Source organism: Odontesthes bonariensis, unplaced genomic scaffold, assembly GCF_027942865.1.
Source record: "Odontesthes bonariensis isolate fOdoBon6 unplaced genomic scaffold, fOdoBon6.hap1 scaffold_120, whole genome shotgun sequence".
NCBI lineage: Eukaryota > Metazoa > Chordata > Actinopteri > Atheriniformes > Atherinopsidae > Odontesthes > Odontesthes bonariensis.
The window spans coordinates 85,001-92,500 of NW_027457372.1; positions in this window are offsets into that span (position 1 = coordinate 85,001).

Sequence of the window (7,500 nt, forward strand, 5' to 3'; positions counted from 1 at the left end):
TCTGCCAAAGTCGGCCTCCCATCTTCCAGGAACCAGCCTGGAGCTTCCAGCGGTCAGCCGCGCCTTGAATCCGCTCTCCAGCACCTATCTCGGACACACTCTCCTCCAGGCCGGCCTCACATCTTCAAAGAACCAGCCTGGAGCTCCTAGCGGACAGCCGAGCCTTGAATCCGCTCTCCAGCACCTTCCTCGGACTCATGCTCTGCCAAAGTCGGCCTCCCATCTTCCAGGAACCAGCCTGGAGCTTCCAGCGGTCAGCCGCGCCTTGAATCCGCTCTCCAGCACCTTCCTCGGACTCATGCTCTGCCAAAGTCGGCCTCCCATCTTCCAGGAACCAGCCTGGAGCTTCCAGCGGTCAGCCGCGCCTTGAATCCGCTCTCCAGCACCTATCTCGGACACACTCTCCTCCAGGCCGGCCTCACATCTTCAAAGAACCAGCCTGGAGCTCCTAGCGGACAGCCGAGCCTTGAATCCGCTCTCCAGCACCTTCCTCGGACTCATGCTCTGCCAAAGTCGGCCTCCCATCTTCCAGGAACCAGCCTGGAGCTTCCAGCGGTCAGCCGCGCCTTGAATCCGCTCTCCAGCACCTTCCTCGGACTCATGCTCTGCCAACGTCGGCCTCCCGTCTTCCAGGAACCAGCCTGGAGCTTCTAGCGGTCAGCCGCACCTTGAATCCGCTCTCCAGCACCTTCCTCGGACTCATGCTCTGCCAAAGTCGGCCTCCCATCTTCCAGGAACCAGCCTGGAGCTTCCAGCGGTCAGCCGCGCCTTGAATCCGCTCTCCAGCACCTATCTCGGACACACTCTCCTCCAGGCCGGCCTCACATCTTCAAAGAACCAGCCTGGAGCTCCTAGCGGACAGCCGAGCCTTGAATCCGCTCTCCAGCACCTTCCTCGGACTCATGCTCTGCCAAAGTCGGCCTCACATCTTCCAGGAACCAGCCTGGAGCTTCTAGCGGTCAGCCGCACCTTGAATCCGCTCTCAAGCACCTTCCTCGGACTCATGCTCTGCCAAAGTCGGCCTCACATCTTCCAGGAACCAGCCTGGAGCTTCCAGCGGTCAGCCGCACCTTGAATCCGCTCTCCAGCACCTTCCTCGGACTCAAGCTCTGCCAAAGTCGGCCTCCCATCTTCCAGGAACCAGCCTGGAGCTTCTAGCGGTCAGCCGCACCTTGAATCCGCTCTCAAGCACCTTTCTCGGACTCATGCTCTGCCAAAGTCGGCCTCCCATCTTCCAGGAACCAGCCTGGAGCTTCCAGCGGTCATCCGCGCCTTGAATCCGCTCTCCAGCACCTTCCTCGGACTCATGCTCTGCCAAAGTCGGCCTCCCATCTTCCAGGAACCAGCCTGGAGCTTCCAGCGGTCAGCCGCGCCTTGAATCCGCTCTCCAGCACCTATCTCGGACACACTCTCCTCCAGGCCGGCCTCACATCTTCAAAGAACCAGCCTGGAGCTTCCAGCGGTCAGCCGCACCTTGAATCCGCTCTCCAGCACCTATCTCGGACTCATTCTCCTCCAGGCCGGCCTCACATCTTCAAAGAACCAGCCTGGAGCTTCCAGCGGTCAGCCGCACCTTGAATCCGCTCTCCAGCACCTATCTCGGACTCATTCTCCTCCAGGCCGGCCTCACATCTTCAAAGAACCAGCCTGGAGCTCCCAGCGGACAGCCGAGCCTTGAATCCGCTCTCCAGCACCTTCCTCGGACTCATGCTCTGCCAAAGTCGGCCTCCCATCTTCCAGGAACCAGCCTGGAGCTTCCAGCGGTCAGCCGCGCCTTGAATCCGCTCTCCAGCACCTTCCTCGGACTCATGCTCTGCCAAAGTCGGCCTCCCATCTTCCAGGAACCAGCCTGGAGCTTCCAGCGGTCAGCCGCGCCTTGAATCCGCTCTCCAGCACCTATCTCGGACACACTCTCCTCCAGGCCGGCCTCACATCTTCAAAGAACCAGCCTGGAGCTTCCAGCGGTCAGCCGCACCTTGAATCCGCTCTCCAGCACCTTCCTCGGACTCATTCTCCTCCAGGCCGGCCTCACATCTTCAAAGAACCAGCCTGGAGCTCCCAGCGGACAGCCGAGCCTTGAATCCGCTCTCCAGCACCTTCCTCGGACTCATGCTCTGCCAAAGTCGGCCTCCCATCTTCCAGGAACCAGCCTGGAGCTTCCAGCGGTCAGCCGCGCCTTGAATCCGCTCTCCAGCACCTTCCTCGGACTCATGCTCTGCCAAAGTCGGCCTCCCATCTTCCAGGAACCAGCCTGGAGCTTCCAGCGGTCAGCCGCGCCTTGAATCCGCTCTCCAGCACCTATCTCGGACACACTCTCCTCCAGGCCGGCCTCACATCTTCAAAGAACCAGCCTGGAGCTCCTAGCGGACAGCCGAGCCTTGAATCCGCTCTCCAGCACCTTCCTCGGACTCATGCTCTGCCAAAGTCGGCCTCCCATCTTCCAGGAACCAGCCTGGAGCTTCCAGCGGTCAGCCGCGCCTTGAATCCGCTCTCCAGCACCTTCCTCGGACTCATGCTCTGCCAAAGTCGGCCTCCCATCTTCCAGGAACCAGCCTGGAGCTTCCAGCGGTCAGCCGCGCCTTGAATCCGCTCTCCAGCACCTATCTCGGACACACTCTCCTCCAGGCCGGCCTCACATCTTCAAAGAACCAGCCTGGAGCTCCTAGCGGACAGCCGAGCCTTGAATCCGCTCTCCAGCACCTTCCTCGGACTCATGCTCTGCCAAAGTCGGCCTCCCATCTTCCAGGAACCAGCCTGGAGCTTCCAGCGGTCAGCCGCGCCTTGAATCCGCTCTCCAGCACCTTCCTCGGACTCATGCTCTGCCAACGTCGGCCTCCCGTCTTCCAGGAACCAGCCTGGAGCTTCTAGCGGTCAGCCGCACCTTGAATCCGCTCTCCAGCACCTTCCTCGGACTCATGCTCTGCCAAAGTCGGCCTCACATCTTCCAGGAACCAGCCTGGAGCTTCCAGCGGTCAGCCGCACCTTGAATCCGCTCTCCAGCACCTTCCTCGGACACATTCTCCTCCAGGCCGGCCTCACATCTTCAAAGAACCAGCCTGGAGCCTTTAGCGGTCAGCCGCGCCTTGAATCCGCTCTCCAGCACCTTCCTCGGACTCATGCTCTGCCAAAGTCGGCCTCACATCTTCCAGGAACCAGCCTGGAGCTTCCAGCGGTCAGCCGCACCTTGAATCCGCTCTCAAGCACCTTCCTCGGACACATTCTCCTCCAGGCCGGCCTCCCGTCTTCCAGGAACCAGCCTGGAGCCTTTAGCGGTCAGCCGCGCCTTGAATCCGCTCTCAAGCACCTTCCTCGGACTCATGCTCTGCCGAAGTCGGCCTCACATCTTCCAGGAACCAGCCTGGAGCTTCTAGCGGTCAGCCGCACCTTGAATCCGCTCTCAAGCACCTTCCTCGGACTCATGCTCTGCCAAAGTCGGCCTCACATCTTCCAGGAACCGGCCTGGAGCTTCCAGCGGTCAGCCGCGCCTTGAATCCGCTCTCCAGCACCTTCCTCGGACTCATGCTCTGCCAAAGTCGGCCTCCCATCTTCCAGGAACCGGCCTGGAGCTTCTAGCGGTCAGCCGCGCCTTGAATCCGCTCTCCTGCACCCATCCTCGGACACACGTTCTTGCCTTTGGACCCCTCCTCCAGGAGCCAGGCTGGAGCTTTTGCCCCCTTCCTCCATCATTTCAGGCCGTGGAAAGTGTCATCTTTCGGATTATCAATTCACCGTCCCAGTCTGGTACTCAGATATTTTTCCGAAAACTGGGTTTCTGAAATCGTGCAGATGGTGTTTTCGTCGTCTGCTAATAACCTCGTCGTGTGGGAGAATAGGGGCGGGCCTTGGGCTGACTCGGCCCATCGTCCCCTTTTCCCGTTGTCTGACAGAAATTTTTTCAAACTTTATCACCCCTGGTACTATAAACTTTTTCACCTCTGGTACTATGTGGCACTTAGAAAATTTTCTCAACCGGGATTCTCACCCCTGGTACTTTTTGGCACTTAGAAAATATTTCTCAACCGGGCTTCATGCCCCTGGTACTTTTTGACACTTTGACGTTTTTCTGAACCGGGCTTCATGCCCCTGGTACTTTTTGACACTTTGACGTTTTTCTGAACCGGGCTTCATGCCCCTGGTACTTTTTGACACTTTGACGTTTTTCTGAACCGGGCTTCATGCCCCTGGTACTTTTTGACACTTTGACGTTTTTCTGAACCGGGCTTCATGCCCCTGGTACTTTTTGACACTTTGACGTTTTTCTGAACCGGGCTTCATGCCCCTGGTACTTTTTGACACTTTGGCGTTTTTCTGAACCGGGATAAAGGTCATTTAAAGAGGTGTGTGCATGGTTCCTACTTATAATGGATATATGAAGGACTAAGGAGTCTGAACTTGTTCTGGCCCAAGGAAATCACTTTTTAACAAAAATCCGTATTTGGTCTTAACTCGGGAAAAGAAGGCGATTCCTGTGTTTTGATCTCAAAAGAGGCCATTTATCCGGGTTTGTGCAGGTTTATGCATGGAACTTACTTAGAATGGATATATCTCTATGTATATATGAAGGACTAAGGAGTCTGAACTTGTTCTGGCCCAAGGAAATCATTTTTTAACAAAAATCCGTATTTCGTCTTAACTCGGGAAAAGAAGGCGATTCCTGTGTTTTGATCCCAAAAGAGGCCATTTATCCGGGTTTGTGCAGGTTTATGCATGGAACTTACTTAGAATGGATATATCTCTATGTATATATGAAGGACTAAGGAGTCTGAACTTGTTCTGGCCCAAGGAAATCATTTTTTAACAAAAATCCGTATTTCGTCTTAACTCGGGAAAAGAAGGCGATTCCTGTGTTTTGATCCCAAAAGAGGCCATTTATCCGGGTTTGTGCAGGTTTATGCAAGCAACCTACTTAGAATGGATATATATGTATGTATATATGAAGGACTAAGGAGTCTGAACTTGTTCTGGCCCAAGGAAATCACTTTTTAACAAAAATCCGTATTTCGTCTTAACTCGGGAAAAGAAGGCGATTCCTGTGTTTTGATCCCAAAAGAGGCCATTTATCCGGGTTTGTGCAGGTTTATGCATGGAACTTACTTAGAATGGATATATCTCTATGTATATATGAAGGACTAAGGAGTCTGAACTTGTTCTGGCCCAAGGAAATCATTTTTTAACAAAAATCCGTATTTCGTCTTAACTCGGGAAAAGAAGGCGATTCCTGTGTTTTGATCCCAAAAGAGGCCATTTATCCGGGTTTGTGCAGGTTTATGCAAGCAACTTACTTAGAATGGATATATATGTATGTATATATGAAGGACTAAGGAGTCTGAACTTGTTCTGGCCCAAGGAAATCACTTTTTAACAAAAATCCGTATTTCGTCTTAACTCGGGAAAAGAAGGCGATTCCTGTGTTTTGATCCCAAAAGAGGCCATTTATCCGGGTTTGTGCAGGTTTATGCATGGAACTTACTTAGAATGGATATATCTCTATGTATATATGAAGGACTAAGGAGTCTGAACTTGTTCTGGCCCAAGGAAATCATTTTTTAACAAAAATCCGTATTTCGTCTTAACTCGGGAAAAGAAGGCGATTCCTGTGTTTTGATCCCAAAAGAGGCCATTTATCCGGGTTTGTGCAGGTTTATGCAAGCAACCTACTTAGAATGGATATATATGTATGTATATATGAAGGACTAAGGAGTCTGAACTTGTTCTGGCCCAAGGAAATCACTTTTTAACAAAAATCCGTATTTCGTCTTAACTCGGGAAAAGAAGGCGATTCCTGTGTTTCTTTCAGAAAAGGTCCTTTTTCTGAACTGGGATTCATGCCCAACATCCAGGCTCTCGTGCCCTGCCCACAGACACAAATCCAGGCCGAGTTTCAGCACCTCTGCATGGACAGCATTCATGGCTGCTTTCCTCTCCCAACAGCCAGTCTCTCATGCCCTGCCCACAGACACACATCCAGGCCGAGTTTCAGCACCTCTCCTCGGTCCAGTATTCATGGCTGCCGTCCTCTCCCAACAGCCAGTCTCTCATGCCCGGCCCAGAGACACACATCCAGGCCGAGTTTCAGCACCTCTCTTCGGTCAGGCAATCATCCCTGCTCCCCTCTCATAACGTCCAGGCACTCATGCCCTGCGCACAGACAAACAGAACCCAGGCCGAGTTTCAGCACCTCTGCTCGGACAGCATTCACGGCTTTTGTCCTCTCACAGCATCCAGTCTCTCATGCCCTGCGCAATGACACACATCCAGGCCTAGTTTCAGCACCTCTCCTCGGTCAGGAATTCATCCCTGCTCCCCTCTCAGAACATCCAGGCACTCATGCCCTGTGCAATGACACATCCAGGCCGAGTTTCAGCACCTCTCCTCGGTCAGGAATTCATCCCTGCTCCCCTCTCATAACGTCCAGTCACAGACACAGATCCAGGCCGAGTTTCAGCACCTCTCCTCGGTCCAGCATTCATCCCTGCTCCCCTCTCAGAACATCCAGGCACTCATGCCCTGTGCAATGACACATCCAGGCCGAGTTTCAGCACCTCTCCTCGGTCAGGAATTCATCCCTGCTCCCCTCTCATAACGTCCAGTCACAGACACAGATCCAGGCCGAGTTTCAGCACCTCTCCTCGGTCCAGCATGCATCCCTGCTCCACTCTCATAGCATCCAGGCACTCATGCCCTGCGCACAGACACACATCCTGGCCGAGTTTCAGCACCTCTCCTCGGTCCAGCATTCATCCCTGCTCCACTCTCATAGCATCCAGGCACTCATGCCCTGCGCACAGACACACATCCAGGCCGAGTTTCAGCACCTCTGCTCGGTCCAGCATTCATCCCTGCTCCACTCTCATAGCATCCAGGCACTCATGCCCTGCGCACAGACACACATCCTGGCCGAGTTTCAGCACCTCTCCTCGGTCCAGCATTCATCCCTGCTCCACTCTCATAGCATCCAGGCACTCATGCCCTGCGCACAGACACACATCCAGGCCGAGTTTCAGCACCTCTGCTCGGTCCAGCATTCATCCCTGCTCCACTCTCATAGCATCCAGGCACTCATGCCCTGCGCAATGACACATCCAGGCCGAGTTTCAGCACCTCTCCTCGGTCAGGCATTCATCCCTGCTCCCCTCTCACAGCATCCAGGCACTCATGCCCTGCGCACAGTCACACACCCAGGCCGAGTTTCAGCACCTCTCCTCGGTCCAGCATTCATCCCTGCTCCCCTCTCACAGCATCCAGGCACTCATGCCCTGCGCACAGACACACATCCAGGCCGAGTTTCAGCACCTCTCCTCGGTCCAGCATTCATCCCTGCTCCCCTCTCAGAACATCCAGGCACTCATGCCCTGCGCACAGACACACATCCAGGCCGAGTTTCAGCACCTCTCCTCGGTCAGGCATTCATCCCTGCTCCCCTCTCAGAACATCCAGGCACTCATGCCCTGCGCAACGACATCACTCCGCAAAGGAAAGCTTTTGCGGTGTTTCTTTCTC